This window comes from Crocodylus porosus, unplaced genomic scaffold, assembly GCF_001723895.1.
Source record: "Crocodylus porosus isolate Cpor-Errol unplaced genomic scaffold, CroPor_comp1, whole genome shotgun sequence".
NCBI classification, from domain to species: domain Eukaryota; kingdom Metazoa; phylum Chordata; order Crocodylia; family Crocodylidae; genus Crocodylus; species Crocodylus porosus.
In genome coordinates this window covers 79820485-79842372 of record NW_017728931.1, presented here as the reverse complement: position 1 = coordinate 79842372, position 21888 = coordinate 79820485, and the positions used below count along the sequence as shown (strand labels likewise).

General features: G+C 41.6%; 1 protein-coding gene across 4 annotated transcripts in view; it reads left to right on the top strand.

Annotated features, from left to right (window-relative positions):
* Window positions 1-11724: 11724 nt before the first annotated feature.
* Window positions 11725-21888, top strand: part of FRS2 (fibroblast growth factor receptor substrate 2) — an 86522-nt gene continuing 76358 nt past the window's right edge. For 2 of the 4 annotated variants that reach the window (XM_019543232.1, XM_019543230.1), the window contains exons 1-2: window positions 11725-11855; window positions 13182-13334. The gene's annotated coding sequence lies outside the window, so the exon portion shown is untranslated. The remainder of the gene's footprint in view (window positions 11856-13181; window positions 13335-21888) is intronic. The other 2 variants (XM_019543233.1, XM_019543231.1) reach the window with 1 other exon arrangement.

The window sequence follows — 21888 nt, the reverse complement described above, 5'->3', positions numbered from 1 at the left end:
TCAACAGGAAAGGCTGAGAAACCTTACTCCAAAATATCAGCATTTGCTGTGAGATGCGTGTTTGAATTCCCTCAGGCAGAGAATGAATTGGAACGCAGTTCTCTCACATCTGAAGTGAGTGCTATCCTGAGTGTGCCATTAAATAAAGAGAGGATACTAGATTCTTCCTTTAAGATAGAGCTGGCTTAGGCATGAACCTCCCCAAGATGGTTCAGGGTTGTAAATGCTAATTGGGTACACGTGGAGGGGTGTGAGTGATTCCAAGCAGCCAGGATGGAGATGAGTAAGTCTTTGAAGGTTTAAGTCACATAACCTTCCTTGGTAATTCTCACTGCCTGGCTTAGGTGGCTTTCTACTTAGTGTGATGGCTATTATGAGGTACCTAACTGTTCCCAAGCTGGCAGAAAAAGATAAATTTTTTTTGCAATTTCTTAGTTGGTCTAATAAAATTTCTTAGTTGGACCATTCATCTTTGAACCAAGAGTTCTAGAGTTTTGCATGTACTCCATAGAGAGCCTGGGTAAAGGTTTGCACTAGGCAACAAGGTGCTTTGAAGTGATGCCTAAGTCCTTTTGCAGATCTAGCTCTTTGTTTCTTACCTGCCAAGTCTGTCAATCAGGGATTGTGCTCTTGTCTTGCTGTGAAAATCCAGAAATAAATGTATTAGCATTGTATAAACACCAGAGAAAACACTGTAACAAAATGAATAACTGAGTATTTATTGTAGGCATGACTTAAGTAAATATGGTAGATGTCCTTAGATGCATTTTGAAGATGAAAACAGCTTCATTGCCTGTGCACAGAATGAAGTTGGGGACCTATGGAAAAACGGTCTAGGACTATAGAATTAAACTGTATCACACTGTGTATGCACAGGGAAGTTGAATTAAGGCTGGTATTTCCTAAACTTTGAAAAGCTTTATTTTGCAGTTGTAACCTTTTTTTTTTTTAACATATTGTTTGTGTGGCGGGCTTGCCACTTTTGCCTGGCAAGCCAGGCTTGGAGAATGACACTTCAGATTGGTGAAACACTTTCACTAATCAGGTAACGGCTGGGAGGGGCTTGCCCTGCCTCTGTTCAGGGGTTGCGGCTTGAGGACTCCCTGGACCTGATTGAAGGCTTTGCAGGTCCAGTGGACTTAGGGGCAGGGCCTCTGGTGTAAATAAAAGCCTGGCATGCTCAGCAAGCTGGGCAGATGCAGTGAGGGATGGCAAGGAGAGTGGAGCTCCAGAGAAGACTGTCATCAGGACCCCGCCTGAGCCTCGATGATGCGCCGATCAGTGCATGGCATTCAGGCTCTGGGAGCTGCTCAAGGCAGCTTGAGCCTGCGAACCTGTCAAGTGGCTGGGTAGGACAGTGTGTGGATTGGTGCATGGAGAGCTGTCCCTGGGAGCGCTTCAAAGCTAGTTGGGCCCCATATGGTGTATGGGTCAACATGTGGACAGCCGGCCCTTGGAACAGCTCAAGGTTGCCTGTTCTAGGATGTTCATGTTCATCTGTGCAGGGGTGTTAGTTATTGCCTGCACTGTGGATCATCTTTACTGAGTTCCCAGATACCTGTTCTGTTTTGCAGTCCCTCGAAGTGGTACAATGTGTTGATTGCAGGTTATGGTATATGGTGTCACATACCAATTCTACTGTAAATATTTAATGTCTCTTATTCATATTGATATAGCAATAAATTTGTATATAGTTAAGTGCTTTCTCCCAGCCTGGCTCTATAGAGAAAAGAGGGAACTCTTCCCTGGTGGCAGGCCCCTCTTGCCTGACCTCCCCATCCCTTTCACTTGCAGACAGGGCACACCCCTGGGTGTACCGGGGCTATATCTGTATCAATACATATTAATTCTGTAGAATAAATAATGTGATGAATTATGGACAGAGACAACCTAAACTTGGAATTCCTTTGCTGTTGTCAGTTTAAGTAGGATTCTGAATGTTGGTGCAACATACTGTAGCTTTTATAGTTCATGAGACTTACCTCCCACTCAGTGTTCAATGATAGTGGGCCAGTGGTTTAAGATTTGGGTCCAATTTTGTACTCCTAATTCAGGCAGAATTCCATCTGACTTCTTAAGGAGTTTTCCTGATCAAGGAGTGAAGGATCGGACCCCAGGTAGCCACTGCATAGTCCTTACTGTCTGTGAGGGCTTTGTGCAGTTAGGGAGAACAAAAACTTTTCAACTCTTGATATACCAAGGGTAATTTTACAGAGCATGCCCCACCAAAGTGGGGGTGGTGGTGGTTATATGATTGACATTTTACTGTTCAGCATGTTCACAAGGTACAACCTGTTTTCCAACTTCTGAAATATTTGCTATGGACTGAGAAATGTGTTTTAAAAAGAAGTGTTCGTTATAATGTCAAATGAAGTTTGGAGACAGGGTATAATGAAATTATACAAGAGGCAGCTTCTGACAGTACAGAGAGACTTTGTACCAAATTTCATCCAAGAATGTGCTTTTATTGCTGAGTCATAAACCATGAAAAGCAGAGTTTATAACAGAAACACCAACAGAATTCTCGCCCTTAGCTGTGCTATTAGGTATTTTAATAATAGTTATATTAAGGAATTTTTTCCCCCTAAAAACCAAATGACTGCAAAGCAAACACATTTAAAAGGTCACTTAAAATTGTTTAATTAACATAACATAAAAGAGCAACTATTGATTGCAGTTTGAATGTAATGCTGAATGTTGCAAATATGTAAATCAGTCTTTCACTGTATTTTACATCACACTATAACTGAACTCCAAAAGTTATTTAAATTTTAAACCAGGACACTGATCTGAAAGGTCTCTCTTTCCTTTGTGTCATGTAGGCATAGTAGTGATTCTCAGCTAGGGTGCCTTAAAATCAAGGGTGTTGTGGGGTGCCACTCACTGTTAGTACTAGGTGTGCAACATTTGAGAATTCTAAAAACTGTCATCGGGCTTCTGCTAGGGTTTTTTTTTCCCCCAAGTAAATGATTTCATTATTATCTTTACTTCAAGAGGAGAATTAGCAATAGAAAAGAATAAGTAGTTGGCTTCCCCAACATAAACCCTGTTTTAGAGATATGTTTATATATTGAGTGTACAAACCCCATGTTAGCCAGAGGGAGTATTAAAGACCTACTGTGGCATCAGTTCAGAGGGAGTGATTAAAGGGGAGAGTCCAGATCAGCTGGAAGGGAAAGAATACCAGATGTGGGGTTAACTGGAGTAGTCTGCCAAAGGGAAAGTAAGCCTGGTGTTGGACTGTTGTTTGGACATGCTACCAGCTATTTGCCTGGTGTTGTGAAATAAGCAGCCAACAAGCAATGTCCAGCCTGAAGGGGATAACACCTAAGTTACAGGTGCCCTTGTGCCTGATGCCTGCTCCGACACATTCTAATTAAAATGTGTTGGAGCAGACTCAATTAGCATGTTCCAGTAGGCTCAGCAGCACATGTTTTCAGCATCCCTCCATTACAAAATGGTGGCAGGGGTACTTTAACTAATGCTTGTTGAAGGTGTACCTCAAATTGAATGAGTCATTCTAATTAAAACACCCGCTCAGCCCCAGAACACATGTAAAGATGCCCAATTTTTTGCACCTGACAAAGTGAATCTTGATAATGGTTTTCCATTAACCCATAATGCAAGTGTAGGGAATGCCTTGTTCTCCTTTCCCTTATAGACCGAACATGCTAGCAACACTATTTCTCTTTTTCTTTTATCTTCAGATACTGTCTCAGATTTCAGCCTGGATTGCAGCCCCATCCCCTGCCACACACCTTTTTAAACACATTTCTGGCTTGTAAGATCATGGGGTTTTTTTCTTTTCATTAAGGTACTTTCTTTTCTTGATGAGTCTGTACATTATGGCAGGGCACTCTTGCCATCTGCCACTTTAAAGTTTGAGAGCTGGCAGCAGGGCAACCTGCAGGTGTGGGCTAGCCTTAATGAGGCAGTCACATGACTGCAGGAGAGCTCTGGGATAGGAGGAGAGGGCTGATACCTCCATTTTAGATCCAGGCTCCCAGGACTGAGGCAGCAGTTGGAATAACGATAGCTAGTTGAGCTCAATGCTCAGAACATCTTGGTGGTAAGGACAGGAGGTATGGGGATGGCAGGAGGCTCCTGATCCCAGGTATGACTTGAAACTGCACCCTGCTGAGGAAGGATGGGCTGATGGGGTAGTTCCCCAGACATATCAGGCCAGTTGCATCCCCAGGGAAAGGTGGGTAGGGCCCCCCACCACTCAGTGTGTAATTATGAGTGGGAACAGACCAGGTCAGGGGCTGGGGGAAGGGGATAGGTGTGCCTAGACAGAGGTACCTGAGCTCTACAGGAGTGTAAGACTCCAGAGGCCCCAGAGAAGGGAGCTTGGAGCAGCAGGTAGCTTTCTGTGCCCCCTAGCTGTGCCCTGCTGCACTGGGTTCCAACTCTACTCTGCAGAAGTGTGGTGAGGGCAGCACAGTGGGGAGCATTGCTGGTATCTAATGCCTCCCCAGAGCCTGGGACTGGCGCTGCGGCTAGGAGGCAGCAGTTGTTTGCAGTCAGCTTAGGCTCTGGGTAGCTGCTGATAGCCATGGAGCTCGAGCTGCTTGCAGCAGGACTTTCATCCTCCCAGCTACCTGTTGGGAACAGTCTAGGCTCCATGGCTATCAGCAGCTACCCAGAGCCTGGGCCAGCTGCAGCTGGGAGGCTACAAACAGCTGCTGGCCTCCAGCCCCGGGCTCTGGGAAGGCCGTCGTGGGTGCCTGCACTGTGTCCATTGGGGCCAGGGCTGGGGCCACAGCGAGGCGGGGGAAGGAAGCAGCTGTTTGTAGCCTCCCAGCTGCAGCCGGCCCTGGCTCTAGGGTAGCTGCAGCTGGCCCTGGCTCTAGGGTAGCTGCTGCCAGCCATAGTGCCTGGGCTGCTCCCAGCAGGGCTTGCAGCCTCCCAGCCATCTGCTGGGAGCAGCCCAGGCTCCCAGCTGGTAGCAGCTACCCAGAGTCAGGGCCAGCTGCAGCCAGGAGGCTGCAAACAGTTGCTGCTTCCCTGCCCCAGCCCCGGTGCGTGCCGAAGAAAATGGCCTTATGTGACATGCTTGGCATGTGTGCCAGGGGTTGACAACCCTTGGCCTAGGAACTCTGCAGACGCAAGTTACAAAAGATGCTACATTTTGTAATATCTTTATTTGATACCTCATGCTGTTGCAGCTGTTTGCAGCTGTGTACTTGTTTGGTCACAGCTATAAACTGTCTTTTTTTTGTGGCCAGATCAGGCGAAAATTGTCATTTCTGTCTGTCCTCGTAGTACTCCAGATTGGCAACACTCTCAGTTTAAATAGCCTGATTATCCTAGAGCATAGTCAGACCCAAACTGGCAGCTAATTCAGGTACTGGTAGTATTGTGGCCATGCCAGCAGGGAACTCAGCATGGGCTGAATTACCCTGATTTTTTTTTTTTTTTTTTTTTCAATGGGTTTTGGCAGCCTCTCCTGAGCTACATGTTGTCACAGCTACAGAGTTACCAGGATAAAAGCTACCTAGTTTAAAGATTACTTGGGTATGCTTGTGATGAAGTGCAATATAAACGCATGAAGATAAACATGTGCATAAATCTTTACAAGTCTGGGATCTTTATATCTCTTTCATTGTGATTAAAAACAGACTTCAGATTCACCCTGGGTCTGACTTATTTTCCTGGGTTTAGACTCCCATCAAAATAGGGGCATGGGAGAGACGGTGTTCATACACAGGGTTTGAATGGAAGTTAGTTGGGGGGGGCGGGGAGTGTTATCTTCGTCCTTCAAAGGTACAGTACTTCTAAATGTGCCATTTAGATAGTTACACACAGACCCAAACCGTCCCAGCTCCCTGGTGCATGGGCTGCAGTCTTGCTTAGAACCTGTTCTGCCAGGGTATCTGACTTGATATACAAGCCTCTGGGGATTGCGAAGGAGGGAATTTTGGCTTCTACACCCCAGCCACTTCATTTGCAGGATGGCCCAATCCCCAGTCAAACATAGGGAATATGATTGCCTGTTGTCCTGCCTGCCTGTGAAGAGAAGAAGACAATGCTTTCTTCATTTTTCTCCTTTACATCTTGAATGATAAACCATAAACAATGAATGACTAAAATTGGTCCACATAACTGCTCTCTTCATATGGACCCTGATGACTTGACTGATTTTTAAGTCTGTGCCAAATGTCTGTGCTGTCATAGTGGGGGAAAAAAGAGAGCATCACTCTTAATCTTTCTGAAAGGAGGTGTTATATTGGGTATACACTCAACTAGCACCTTGAAATACCAGGTTTCTCCAGGGACAGAAGCTTTTCCCCTGGGAATATACAGATGAACAAGCCTATTATCCCACTTTACTTGTAAAGTATCTGAGAGAACACTTTTTCCTCAGACAATCTCTGCTAATACTTGCTTGCCATTTATTCTAGGGCCAAGTTGCCCATGTAAAGGGTTATGCCACTCCCAGGTTTTGGCTCTGATCCACCAGATCCATCAGAACAACCTCAAGTGTCTGTCTTCAGTAGTTGTATTTGGTAGCTGTGTTGATCTGAGATGAAAAGAAATGCAAAATTCTAGAACTCTTGGTTCAGAGATGATATCTTTTATTAGACCAACTAAGAAAGTATCATCTCTGAACCAAGAGTTCCAGAGTTTTGCATTCCTGTTTTCAGTAGGGTATTCTTACAAAACCTGGCTTCTTGACTACAGGATTGGCTACTTTCTAAAATATTTTGTCTGCCAAGTCTAATCTCCATGACACAACCCACTGCACAATGGCAATCCCTTACTATAAAAGCCTCAGGACAGGGACATGGTAGATCAAGATTAGGATGCAGTTAGAGGTGAAATTTAGAAGTTCAGACACCTCAATCCAACACTATTAGCCATCTGGAAAAGAGCACACTAAATTTTTGTAGTGCCTAGAAAGAATAGCTAAAACAAACAAGAAGTTAAAACAAATAAGAAACAAACAGCTTTTCCACCAACAATTATTTCTTGAGGGTGAGATTCACTGTCAGGCTGCTTCTGAAAAGTCAGGTGTCCAATGTATCAGTTAATTGGAACATTGAAAGACTGTGGGAAAAAGATAGAAGTAAACACTGCTGAATGTAGCTGGTTTTTTAGATGTTATATTATTACTGGCAAATAAATCACAAACTCTGGGCAATTCCTTATGTATAGAACATAAGCTAATGTTGATTCAAATTGTGAAAGTCTTTATATTAATAAATGGTTTGTTTTAAAGCTTTGGACTGTAATTTTTAGACTTATGCACATGGTTTAGTTCATAGAATACTGCTAAGCCTGTGAGTGAATCTTTGCATTAAAAAAAATCATTGCTGTTTCCCCATAAGAATTTACATGTTTGCTTTTCCTTTGAAGCTCATGAATATATCAACCCACGATCACTGTAGATGGATCACTCAAGCATGCAAGGCCCTTTATAGAATAAGGGCCTTAGTTAAATGAATAATTACCAAATTTTGTATATATATATATATATATATATATAACTGGCTTGGAAATATCCAGCATTGTTTTAATGTTTCTGGAAAATTCAACACAACTTCTAATAATCATGGTTTGAGTTTTAACCGCGTACTTTATTTTTGGAACGAGGGAATTAATATTGCTGCAAGGGAATTCTTTTTGGCGCACACACACACACACACACTCCGTTTGCTATTTTCAGTACTGCTCAACATGAAATTCTTTCTGCTGATATAAGAGCCTCTGAAAACAGAAATTGCTACTCAGCATGTAATTATATTAAAGGGATGGGAAACTTAAAATTTGTTTTATCATAAGTTCTACTATTGAGTGGAAAAATCTTTGTGAATAACATGTATAATTATTGTTCATGATAAACCAGACTTAATTGTACTACATTTTGGAAACATTTTCATTGACTTTAAAACTTCTATTTCATCCTTCACTGCTGAACTGGTAAGAAGCTCCTCAAAAACTGTTAACAATACAATATCTCTCATGTCTCTAGAAAGGATTGCCTTTTGTATTTAATAATATAAAATGTGTGTTTATTACAACTGGAGAAAGCAATTATATAAAAAAGAAGTGTTCTTAAACTCTTTTTTTGTAGAGTAGTGTCTTATCCATACTGCAGTAGCTTGTATGGTGTTTTTTTGTTTTTGTTTTTGTTTTCCCCTAAAAAATAGCGAAACTTTCACTAACTTTAAGCATTCATGACTGGGTCCATGTGTATAAAGGATAGTAACTTCAGTTCTATGGAGTTCTCATTAAGGGTTTAGGATTTTCAAACATTAAATTGGTAGGCAGTCCATAAATTCCATTTACAGACTTTTCATCTTGGTTACTAGCAAAATCAACCATAACATATAGGAATTGAGAATAGGGTAAAGAAATTATGGGTATCACATAAATGTGTTTTCTGAAGGAATGGAAAAAATGGATGCCATATATATGTTTGATTAATATCTCTGACTTACCTTATCTTCTTCTATTTATTTTGCTGTAATCCATTATAAAAGCATATTAGGAAACAGTCTCTAAGCATTTCTATATATTTGCTTCTGTACAGATAGTTAAATGCTAATTCATATAGCAACTTGGAGTAATTAGTCTTAGCATTTTACCTGCCATCTATATTTTCTTAAGAAGCCTATAGAAATAAACAGGGAACCTGGTCAAAACCAAATTAAAAGAATGTTATGCATATATTTGGCAAGAAAATTTTCCAGTGTGACCTTAGAGCGAAGGTACCACAAGTACATGCATTCACATACAGCCAGTACAATCACAAGAAGAATGGAATGCATTGCTAGGAAAAAGATGAAGAAACATTATTGGAACCGATGGGTGAGGTATTGGTGTAATGTTTGCCAAGACTGAGTCAACGTTTCTTAGTAAAAGCCCCTCACCCAATCCCAATTGTGAAAGGACAATGATTGGAGGGGTAAAGATCAGCCTCAATAAGATCTTTTTTTTTTTTTTTTTTTCAAAGATCTGGTCAGTTAGACTACAATAATGGGAAGCTGGTTATAAAATGTGTTGTAGGATTTGTGGCATGCTGTGTGGGAGTTGTGGATGTTGTCTCAATGTACTAAAATTGTGAAGAAATAAGTAGCTCAGGATTTGATCTAATTAGTCTCAAATGGAGACTGCAATTTGAAAAGTGTACACCTATTTAAAAGGGGGCAAAATGTGGTTAGCAGACACTGTGGCTGTGCTAATACTTGACTTGATTTCATTACAGCTATAGCTGAAATAAATTCTATTTTATTCTATTCTGTACTGGTTCTTATGCTACACTATTGCCTTCAATGTCGGGAAACGTATTCATTGGATTTAGTTGGTGGAAATTGCCTTTACGGATATGGTTCAGACAAAGCCAATGAGTTGTAAGCCATTGGTGTGCAGTGGGTATATTAGATTATGTTGAAAGAGATGTAAGAAGCAGGCAAGCCTCCAAATAAAGCATTCTGACACCTTTTGAAAATTGAAATGATGGCTTATGATTAGTTTCCAGTTTGAAACTGAACCCAAATAAAATGTGCATTCAGAATTAGTGTGTGTAGGCAGAGGGGTGGGGATCATTGAGGGGGGAGGGGCAATTTCTACTGACAAAAAGATAAATTGGAGCTGTGCTGTACCAGCCAACTCCCCAGGCAGACTTCTATTATATGAGATTCATTTGTAAGTTTGCCAGTACTGGAAAACCATTGCATAGCTTGGGTGAGAGGGAAACCATTTTAGAGGCCAGCAAAGTGAGATTTAGCTCAGAGCTGAAAATGGCTTGCTCCTATTTTCATCTACCTATTTTTCAAAATCCTCTTCAGAATGGACACAGCTGCCAGTGGTTACAAGTCAGGGACATTATTACCACAAAAACAAAAAGAACTTGAGATGGTAGTGGCTTTTTACTTTAGTTTACACAACTTGCAAGGGGTTAGATGGACTGCAGCGCCATGATTTCACAGCCATACGCTGACATGGGCACAAGCAGATAATAAGGGTATCTTGATTTGCTGGTTTTGTTAGTAGACTAATTGCAAACATTGCCCTTAATAGAACAAGGAAGAGGCTGCATAAAGCATGTGTGCTTTGAAAAATATGTGTTTCTTCTCTTTTTAATTTGCAGGAATGCAAATTCTCTTAGTACCCAGGTATAGGTTGTAGCTGTGTTGGTCTAAGAATATAAAAAGACAAAGGTTCTTTGGGTGAATCTGATACCTTTTTATTAGACCAACTTAAACAGTTACCAGAGTCGCCCAAAGAACCTTGTCTGCCTAATTCACTTGGTAAACTGTAACCTCTGTGGCTGGCTGTGGGATAGTTATGTAGAAAGCAGGGGAATAACTTGTTGAAGCAGCCAGGTAAGACAGCCATCTTGGAAGAAACACTTGCACCTGTCATACTTTAGAAAGTAGCTCAATGGAGGGAACCACTGACCCAAACTCGGAGCATTAACAAGCTTCATTGAAGCTGACAGGAGAGAGTTGCTGAGTGAAAGTGCAAGAGGCTTGGTAGTGTGTGGTGGAGATGCATGTCAGCAGCCTGAAGAAGATGGAGGAGGAAGCAAAAAAGTCAAGCAGAGAATGAGAGAAGCAATTGTAGTACAGCCTGAGAGGAGGATGAAGGTGAGCTTTTTGGGCAGTATGGGGTGCAAAGAAACTATGGCAAGTTTGATTCCTTTTGTGTGCTGGGGCACAGCATGAATTCTTTTGCAAGTAAATAGAACTGCATCCCAAAAGTACCCAACTCTGCCATCAGTTTTTCCTCCTGGTGGAAACACCTGTCCCACAGGTTCCCGAATACTGACTGGATCAAAAGAGGTAATTTCACAAACACTTACAAGCAGTTCTAGATTTCAAGCTCCTGAGGGCAGTGACCTGTCTCACCTGTTAACAACAAGCAGGCTGACAGGACGGTACCTAAAGAACCACAGGACAGTCCTACAGAAAGGAAGCAAGAAAGGCATGGTTCTAAACCTTTTTTTTTTTAAAGCAGGAAGGTCCCAAAGGTCCTGCTGTGATGAGGATGAGAGACAGCTGTGTGCTACTTCCCTCTATCTTTCCCACTGATTTCTAAACCTCTTTACACTTCTTCTTTTAAGCATCCTCTGCTGCCAGTGTTCTGTCACCTACACTTTTTATAAGAAATCATTGGGAAAACTGCGGGGGTTGAAATAGCACAGCACCGCCTAAGATAACAGCAGGATGTCAGTCAAGGAGAAAGCCCCTGAGACCCACTGTCCCTGCTCTCTACATGCTGGATGATCTTTTGCCAGGTTGCCTCCGAAATAGCCCTGGCTTGCCCCTGGCCTGTGATGCAGCTGCCTAGCTTTATTTTTGCTGGCTTAGGAGCAGTGGAGGCTGGCTGGCCAATCCAGCCTTAGGCGCCACCACTTCGGTCCGCAGAATCGATGCTACGGGTGTCCTATCCGCGGGCCGGGACACAGAGCTGTCTTCGCTTCCCTGGGCAGGCCGGCACCGAGATGCCTCGACATCTCCCCCTTGCCCCGCAGCACCAGGGTGCACTGATAGCCCCTGTCCCCGGCTCCGACTCCATGCAGAAGAGCAGCCAATTACAGAACGCGCTCACTGAATGATTTGCATACGCGGTTGCCATGGAAACCTCCCCTCCCGGTTGCGCTCTCTTCCTATTGGCTGTCCCCGCGCCTGTCGCTTCGGGCCCCTTGGCAGCGTCTCCCCGCCCCGGCCCTTTCCCGCTGCCCTCGGAAGTAGTTGTGGGGGTGCCCCGGAAGTAGTTTGGGCAGAGTCCGGCCCAGAGTGAGGCCCTTTTGCTGCCGCTGTCGGGAGTTGCTGTTGGTATAGGCGTTGACGGTGGCACTCGGAGCCCGGCCCGGCCCCGCGGCCAGGCCCGGGCTCATGGCGGAGGTGAGTGCTGGGAGGGCCCTGTGCGCGGGCTCGCAGCCTCCTGGGGCTGGGCCTGCGGGAGCCGGGGCTCCCCCTGTGCCCCCCCCCACCCCCCGCCCGTGAGGCGCTGGCGGCCGGAGCCCGCGCAGGGCGACAGGAGCGGAGCCGCCGTAGGCGGGAGGTGACGGGCGAGAGCAGAAGCCCCGGGCTGAGTAGCGTTTGTTGCCGGCTCAACTCGAGCCGGGAGCCTGGAGGGGCGGGAGGGGCCCCCCTCCCCCGTCTGCGGACATGGAGGCTGGGAGGGTCCTAGTGTCGTTTCTCCCCGTGATGCTGGCCTGGAGGTTCCCCAGCCCCGCTCGACGGCGGTCGCGGGGGGGCTGAATGGCCCCGGGGAGTGGTGCTGCAGGTCCCCCGTGGCTGCGGTGCTCGCATGACCCGTCCGCAGGTGGTGGGGACTGGGGATCGCCTGCGAGGTGCCTGTGTCATTATTTATACTGCGACATTGTGCTTAGTGGTGGGGAAAGAGAGAGGATGAGTCAGGCTTGGCTTCAGCCTGGCCTCCATGGTGCTCTGTGCTGCTGACCAGCTCTTTTTGGGGCAACTTTTTTCCTTCCTTTTTTTTTTTTTCCCCTAGCAACTTCTTTTTGAATGTGCTCTTCAAACGCTTTCTTATTCTGCTGGATGGGCTTCAGGAGAAGTGATGTCTGAAAACATAAGAGCTGCTATTGACTGGACTGGGTCAGGCAGTAGGTCTTTTTGGCTGGTCTCTTGTGTCATGCTGGGCTTCAGGCAGGAACTGGCCCCTTTTCCTCCCAGTTGCATAGTGGCAGACGGTGAATGGTGACTGACCCAGCTGGGTATGACCAGGGTTTTTTCCCCTCTCCACTGTTTCTCTCTCACTTGCAGCCTCCGGCATTTAAGGTCTAGGACAGTGGTTCTCAACCTTTTTTGTACCAGGACCCATTTGTAAACATCGATGGCCAGTCCCAACCTTGTGCTCATCACTCCTGATCCACTGTCCCCAGACCCCAGTTCCCCAGTGTGTGGGGCAGGAGGCCCCAAGCAGCCCCTTGCAGGCTGGATCTCTGCCAGCTTGCAAGGGAAAAGCCACAGTTTCCCACATTCTTCCCCTTTAAAGGCAAATCCATTTGTAAAGTTTGTTGGTCCATTTTTAAAGTTTCTTCCTGACCCTTTCATATATTCTTGTGACCAACTTTTGGGTCTTGACCCATGGGCTGAGAAATGCTGGACTCAGAAGTTCTGATTCAGAGGCAGCACCCCTGACTCCCATGCTCAATAGGTACTGATGCCTGTTTCCTCCAAGAGTTTGTCCAATCTCTTTTTTAGTCTGGCTAAGCTGTCAACTTGCGCAACATCTCATGGCAGTGAATTCCACACTTCAGTGACATGCCGTATGAAACAGAGCTTCCTTTTGTTCATTTTAAACTTATTACCTACTCATTTTATTTTGTGACCCCGTAGTTCTTGTCTTGTGAGAGGGTGAGTAATAAATCTCTCTACTTTCTCTTTGCCATTTAGTATTTTGGTAAACCCTTATGTCCTCCCTCAAGCATCTCTCTTCTAATCTAAGTAGGCCTAGTCTGTTTATTGTCTTCTCTTATGGAAACCTCTCCCTACTGCTAATCATGCGTTTTGTCTTGCTTTGGACCTTCTCTGGTTCTTCTGTGCCCTTTTTGAGGTGTGGAGACTAGAACTGGTATTCAAGGTGTGGATGCACTGTGAATTTATAAAAGAGAAAGCATGCACTTTTTCCCTGAATAGTTGTTGATCTCAAGCTGGTTTGATATTGGCAGTTACTTTACAATGATGTTCTTCTAGATGCAATTTAGTAGCCAAACAGTCTAGTTTCTAGAAGGGGAAAAGCTATACGTGTTTTGGTATGGTTCTGTGGTGCATTAAAATGCTTTGCTATTAAGAGGTATAGGATCAGTTCCAGAAAGTGCCCAATATCTGTACTGAAGTTAGCTAGAAGTGGAGTCCCATATATATATTCCTCAGTTTCCACTGCACTGAAAACGCTCTTTTCTCTCTCCTTTTTTTAAAAAGGAATTGCATATTAAATTGGCAGCAATTACCCATCAAACTCTAAATTCAGTCCCTTTCTCATTTGCCTTTTATTTGGTTATTGCCCCCTGATTAACATGGGCTTCTGTGTCAAAAATGTGTTGGAAGTGCTTATTAAAACAGTATTCCAGCAACCATATTCATATCTGTTTACTTTTTCCTTCCATAATTTTGCTTTCTTTCCAGTTCAGTGTCTTAATTTAAATTTTGACTGTTCTTTGTATCCACCAAAGACTATAATCTTTTTTCTATGCAGCCTTTTCATATATAGTAATTCTATAATGTGTTGAAAAAATCCTAGATTCTGATAATATGGAAAATAGTTCTAAAAATGATGTGGATGGATTCCAAGCTTACTGTTTAAATATTGCATAGCGATGTATCTGTCACTCATGTAACAAACCATGGTGGTGTTATAAAGGGGAGAATTTATTTTATAAAAGCTGTGTAGATTTACACAAAATGGTCATTTTTGTTGTTTTGAACCGATGCTGTTTTATGGGACTTTTCCACAAACAGTCTTCAAGACTCTGAATTTCAACTTAGCTTGGTGGAAAGAAATGTTAGGGCAGTTCTACCTGAAAATTAATCGCACAGAATAAATGTGCATAAAATACACTGGCTGTGAGTAGCAAGGCTAATTAACCAAATAAAAATTAGAATGATTTTGTTGGGTAGTAGCTGTGCCTAGAGATGACCTTTACTAAGTTAAGACTAAAACTAATTTCAGAGCTCAGTGAAAATAGATGTTAGTTCTTAAGTAGCAGATGCATCTGATGTACATTGGACAAAGAGCAAATTCTCAACGTTTTCTTAAAAGTGATTTGTGTGTGTGTAATTATGTCCAAAAGTATTTTCAATAACCAGATTCTATTCTAGTCTATTTGTTAAGCAGTCTTTAAATAGCTCTAGCCTGTTTTACCTTACATTCAGTTATGTGCAAATAGGTGCTCTGCTATTTTTTCCTGTTTGCCACTTTGCAGTCGTTGATACAAACTATAGAACTAGGTTTAGACAAGATTAGTCTGCTAATAATACTCGACCAGAAAAAAAAAATGTTAAAATCTATTTTTCTTGTAAACATGTGCTTAACTTTACACGGCTTAGTTCTAGTGAAATCAGTGGAGTGATTCATGTTTAAAGTTCAAGTGTGCACACACGCATGAGCGTGCACACATGTATAGGATTTTGGACATTGGATAGGTAAACTTCTTGTCTACCTGAACTGATGCGATGAATTCTTAACTGTTCCATGTACTGTTGTCAATTTTCATGTAGCAAACTCTGGATACTATTCCCTACTAAGTCTAACATTCTGGAAATTATGAGGCTAGTTAGTAATTGTGAAAAACATGGTCTTTTACTGTAATACACTGTACTTTCATTTAGCACTCTCTGAGATTTTATAGTGACTCAGTTATTTTGAGTGCACTGACATCCACGTTCTGAGTTTGATTCAGAACTCATTGAAATCAGTGTGTTTTTATTGATCTCAGTGGGCATTGGATTTTATCCTGTAGGTGCTTTAAACAATACCATTTTTAGCATAGGTCATGGGTGAAATTCACTTCTGGCTGGCTAGCTTTATACCACGCTGCTTACATCCCTCATAAGACCCTCATTTAGGGTTGATGTGGGGATTAAATGAAGTATAGCAGTGGTGGTCCATCTTTTAGTGTGGTGGACCAGGCCTCTCCAGAAAGAGGAGGTAGCTCCCAGTGTGGAGGTCAAAGGGGGAGGGAAGGAAGGGAGCTTACATCTGGTAAATAACACTTTCCTAGAGGAAGAGGGAGGGAGAGAATAAGCAGCATCTGCAGTAGGGGAAGGGAGAAAGCACAGAGGATGGGCTGAGGATGGGACCAGGGCCACAGTAGTATAGGGAAGAGAAGGGGACTCATGGGACTGAGCTACTTACTGCTCATCCTCTATGCCGTGGGCTTGACCCAGTCTCTTTGGGACGGCCATAGGTTAAGCACCACTTGCGTGTAGGCCTTGGGTAGGCGTTCTGGCATGTGGGAAAATCTGTCAGTCTGAGCTGTGACTCTAGAAAGTCTCAGTTAAGATACAGGGGTGTAGGTTGTAGCCATGTTGGTCTAAGGACATAGGCAGACAAGGTTCTTTGGGTGAATGTGATATCTTTTATTAGACCAACTTAAATAGTTGGAAAAAAAAATTTTTAGCTAGCTTTCGGGTTTAAAAAGCCTGACAAAGGGTTTTTAAATCTGAAAGCTTGCTAAGAATTTTTTTTTCAACTATTTAAGTTGGTCTAATAAAAGTTATCACAGTCACCCAAATAAACTTGTCAGTTAAGAAACTGCATTTATTCACTTAGGTACTGAAACTCTCAGCTTATTACATTTAAATAATGAAATTGAATGAAGACCATTATGTTGGGTTTTTTGGAGGTTCTTTTGTTTTGTTTTGTTTTTTTGGTGTCCTTGCTCAAATAGTATAACTATGGTAAGATTTGCAGGAAGCTTAGGACAGCATTTTCACTTCAAACAAAGAAACAAAAGAAAACAACCTTTGTTAAAACTTACTAAATTCATGAATTAGCACTCTGTTATATTTTGGTAAACTTTTTTGGCAAGTTTAAATAGAGAATATTCAACAGCATCTCTAATCCAGGAGTGCCAGGTTTATTTGGCAGAGGGCTGAATTCCATTTTAAATTATAGTTCATGGAGTGTGGGGTACAAGCATAAAACTTAGTATTCTCTTTAATCCATGCCAGTCTTCCACTGTCACTAGAAGCCTTACAGGAAGCTTGAGGAAAGAATTTGGTCTTTATGTAAAAACTTAAGTATTTATTATTATCCTTATTTTGTTCTACCATAGTCCATGGGAAAACATACTCCCTTTTAAGGCTACGATTAGTTTTGTTTTTTGATCTTTTTCTCTCAATCTTCCCAATTCTTTCCCTGAAGTAACTCCTAGTTCTTACTTTGCTGTAAATTTTTCCATGTGGTATGAGAAAATAAGCAGCTCTAAAAAAGTTAATGACACAGAAAGGTCATCGTTGGATTTAAGAGCTGGGACCCCAATGAGATTAATAGGGTGCAGGGGAGTTTACGTTTAGTCACTGTTTGCAGCTGTCTATAGACTCAGGCAACTGTCACTGCAATGCTTTAGCTTGGTTCATATTTGTAAGCTTTTTTTTTTTTGGCAACCATTCGGGCTAAAAGTTTATTTAAAGAGAGAGGACGCTAAGATTCTATGTAGCCTGAACATGGGAAACAAATGAATTAAGTATGGTATATACAGCCCCTTGGCCATGGTTTGACTATCCTTCTTTAATTGGTTAGTTGAGAAGTTCTTGGTGATATTGTTAGAAGGGGCAAATATTTTGAATTCACACATGTAAAACTTATGCCATACACCTCTGATTTAGTTTGTCTACGAGGTGCAGATGTACCCTGCCTTCTGCTTGGAGAATTTCAGCAGAGAACCCTACTGCTTTAAATTACTGGCAGGCTTTAGCAGAAGTACATTTGACCTGTTTAATGTAAATACATAGAAAATTATAACAAATGCATAAACACACTAATGTGGTCTGTATTTTGGCAGTGATTATTCATAAGTCAAATTAGATTCTTCTAACATTAACTCTTATTTCAGTATTTCAGGACTTCTGTTACAATTGAAGGAGTCAGAAACCACTTAACTGGTGCCTCTACCAAGGAAACAGTAAGATTCTAATAAGAGGTAGAAAAATTAGTATTAGTAGTAAGACTGATCATCTTGACCTTGGAAACTGAGGCTCAATCACGTTACTTTAAACTTCCTGGAGAGAGAGGTTACTGATTATCTGCTTAAATACAATGTTTTTTTCAAAATCTGACTGGAAAGCCTTAAGTTCATTCTAAAAGTATGACTTGATATCTCAATCGTACATTTCTTAAAGTATATTAAAAGGTTTTATCTTATGTATGGCTAAATAGCACCATCACTCTTTAGCATATGTTTTGGTGAAATCTTCTCAAAACTATGCTTAGAAATAGCATACTTATGGTTGTGGAGCAGTTGCAATGCAGCAGTTGTGAACTCTTCCACTATATAAATTATTTTAAGGGGATTTATATTTTCTTTCTCCTTTTTTTTAAAGACCCTTTTCCTGTAGTAATCTGTGTCCAAGTCTTTCTTTATCTACTTGGATCAGTGTTGTGTTCACTGGAATACTGTTTTGCTTGCCTTTGCACGTCATTATCACCATCTGGGTGGCAAAAAGCATAACTACTTAAGAGGCAATTTTAAACCTGCATGCTGTGTTGCCATCTAATTTTAAAGCCCCAGCTACTAGAATCACACAAATACCCTAAAACCTTGAGTTTTCATTTAAAAAAGTTTCTAGTCCTCCTGGCTGCAGAGGATTGCTTGAAAATACAAGCAAAATGGATTGAAACTGAAGGATTAAAAAAAGCCATAGACCTTATGTAGTTTCCATTCATGAAGTTAGTCTTGCATATTTGGTGTTGAAACTACTGTGCCTGCATACTGAGAACACAGTGATGCTCCCATATTGTAACCAGTGGCTGCCTTTTTCCTTTGGACTTAACACCTATTGTCATCAAACCTTATTTAATCATTACTCAAGCTATTTTTGAATCTACAGATATGATTTAGCGGTAGGAGAAGAGAACTGGTACTTAATTTCTGTATCCATGTGTTACTGACTTTGTGGCATTGCTTGTATAAGGTTCCATTGATTTATCATGTATGTGAAATGGGGGTGGTATTTCAAGGCATTTCTGGCTTACCAGCAGGTTTCTTAAAGGACTGACTTTGAATTTAGATCAGATTTTGGTTTAAAAAACAAAACAAAACAAAAAACAAAAAAAGGGAAAGTTCTGAAAGTTGCAGTAATTTTCCCTTCCTTCTGCCCTAGTAGCAGCAGTGTGCTATCTTATGTAGGGATATCTGGTGTAATTTTTGGTGTGGAAGTCATGTTAGACTCCATATATTTTTGAACAAGAGAGAAAAGTAAAAACATGGTGGGACTGTGATTTATAACTAACTTTCCTTTCCCTTTAAACCATATTTTAAGCCAAACAAGAAATATTCTGCATTTGTTGGATGTAATTTTTATTTTTAAGGTGGTGTTCAGTTATCTGAATCCTTCTATGCATTCCATTTTTTTTTTTCTTGTGCATATATTTGACTTTAAGTGACATTTATATTCAGGAAAATATGTGCCTTAGAACTGGGCTGGCAAGGTGCTTGCCTGAAATGCCTATATCCATAAAAATACTGTGGGGCAGTTTGCATACCTGTAAAATTGTGAGTTTTTTCGACTGCTTTTTAAATTCAAGAGGGATTTGGTCATCCCACTTTTAGTCCCAAGAGAAGACCTTTTTCCCCCTGCTCCTTTCCTTTGGCTTTTCTTTGTAGTGATATTGGTACTGGCAGAACTAAGATGCTACTGCAGTCATTCATGCAGTGGATGACGGTTAGTGTAAACCACTGATCCATTACTGTGTGCTGGCTCAATGGTGAAAAGTTGCTGTAATTTCCTGCCGCTCTTTCATGGAGAAAATAGACCTTCTATCCTGGCATGCTGGTAACTTGAATATTATAGTTTTTATCCTGTCTTTGGAGCTGGAACTCTAAATTGTTACCTGTGTTGATAAATTTGCTTGATTGCTGTGGCTGTGGTCAACAAAAAGCTACATCATTCCACAGTCTTATTTTTCTTATCTCAAGTAATCTTACAGCTACAAATAATATTTCAAGTAAATTAGCCTTAAATTAACCTTTTCAATTATTCTTATACAGCATTGCTTCATTTTAGTACTGTTATGGGATGGAATGGGAGAAGAAATCTTGAATGTCAGATTTGACAGGGTTTGTTATGTTTTTAGGTTAACAGTGAAATATTTGCCTCACATGGAGATGTTGAAGTTAATGTATTTAAAAGGAACACTCCCACTATTCTTCAGACAAATAAAAACTCTGGTTTTATGTATATACTGTTTCAAATGAAGAAAGAATGATCTACTGTTTGCTATATTTCAGTCTGATACAAGTGTATCTTGTGCTGGGCTTTCTTGAAATGGCAGCAATAGTTCTATTTAGTTGCATAGCAGTGCGAAACAGAGCTGACTATACAGCAGTTGTCCTTCAGACATGCCTAAATTTTTCAGTCTATTTATGAATATCAACAAACACTTTGTGCATACTTCTGCCATGTGTTGAATGCTTCTATTTTCCTTTAATTTAGCTTAAAACTAGTAATGGAATTCCTGAGGTTTTGAAAGGAATAGTTCTTGGCAAGCCCCGAGTTTTGAAACCAAAGGCAAATTAAGATACCAAGCAAACACAGGGAGGAGGACTGCTACTTCAGGGAAGTATGTTAATATTTTACTGACGTTTTTGGAGACAATCTGTTATATTTATTAAAAATACATTACTTGTTAATGCGTCTTTAAAAAAACCAAAACTTTTCCAAAATCTAAATATAAGCATTGTTTAAAAATATTGAAAATCCTCTTGAGTTTTATTTGGTATCTCCTGGTGTTTGACCTTTTCAGCCAAATAGAAAAACTCACAAAGGAATGAAGCTTTAATATGTGATAGACTATTTAAAAATTCAAATATTGCTTTGGGCTTGTTTTTTTATTATAATTTTTTAAGCTTACATAAAATATGCTCCTGCTTTAAAGTTGTACAAAAAATGTAACTGGGAAACCAGTTGTACAGTTCACTCAGCACACACAAAACCATTAAGTGTTGCAGCTGTGGAGTCTAGAGCTTCATTTGACTGAAAATTGTGAAAGTATAGAGCCCAGGAACCACCTGCCCCACTCTTACAACTTCATGACCTAGCTGTTGTAGTCATAAAAAAGTAGGTCTGGAAAGGATTTCCAGAGGTTATATGATCCAACCCCTGCCTGAAGCAGGATCATTCTTATCCAAACTGTCCCATACAAGTCTTTATCTAACCTGTTCCTAAAATTACACAGTCAACCTTGTTGTACAACCACAAGGTGTATTGTCCAAAAACATTAAAAGCGCCCTAACCTACCACAGGTAAAGCAGAGGGATGGGGGTGATTTTGTTGCCTTGTTATTACTGCAACAGTTAAAATGCACTTGAGGCCTATTCCTTTCAAGGCCTTCCAAGGCCTATTTTTTTTCACGCTGTCTTCATGGCTTCCTTTCCAAGCCCTTTATCTGTTGTCTGCCTCTGGACCCTTTGATTTCTCTGGGCCTTGTTTTTTAAAATGTGAAACCCAAAACTGCACACACTACTCTGATCAGTGCTGAATAAAGAGGCACTATCATATCCCAGGTCTTGCATCTACTGCTACTATTGATGCAGACCCAAACTGGATACACCTTTTTTGTACCTGTGTCATACTGCAGGCATGCATTGAGTTTAGGAGCCTTCAAGACTCCTAGATCGTTCTTCATAGTGCTGCCATCCAGCCAGTTGTTTCCCAATTTACATTTGCATTCTTGATTTTTCTTCTCAAAGTGTAGCATCTTGCATTTTTCAATATTGAACTTGTTCCTGCTGGCTCTAGCCCAGCTTTTCAGTCTATCAGGATTGTTCTGAATTTTGCTCCTGTCCTTCCTTGTGTTTGCATTTCTTCCCCTCTCTAATTGAGCTGTTAATCCCTTCAGGGTCTGAGCAGTTGCTGACTCTGCCTATCTTCTTTGATCTTGTGTTACCTAAATTGTAGGATATCTATGGATTGTAGATACTCTACTCTCATTTTGTAACTGCATTCTGTCACAAAGCTTGCACCTACAGTCTTGGCTTGTATTTCCTTTATATTTCTTGTCATCTTAAACTTAATGTGATCAAAGCTGGAGACATCTACCATAAGAAACCTGACCTTTTCCTTCACTAGATTTCATAGACATCAGGGCTGGAAGGGACCTCGAGAGATCATCGAGTACAGCCCCCTGCCCAAAGGGCAGGAAGTCAGCTGGGGTCATAGGATCCCAGCAAGATAAGCATCCAATTTA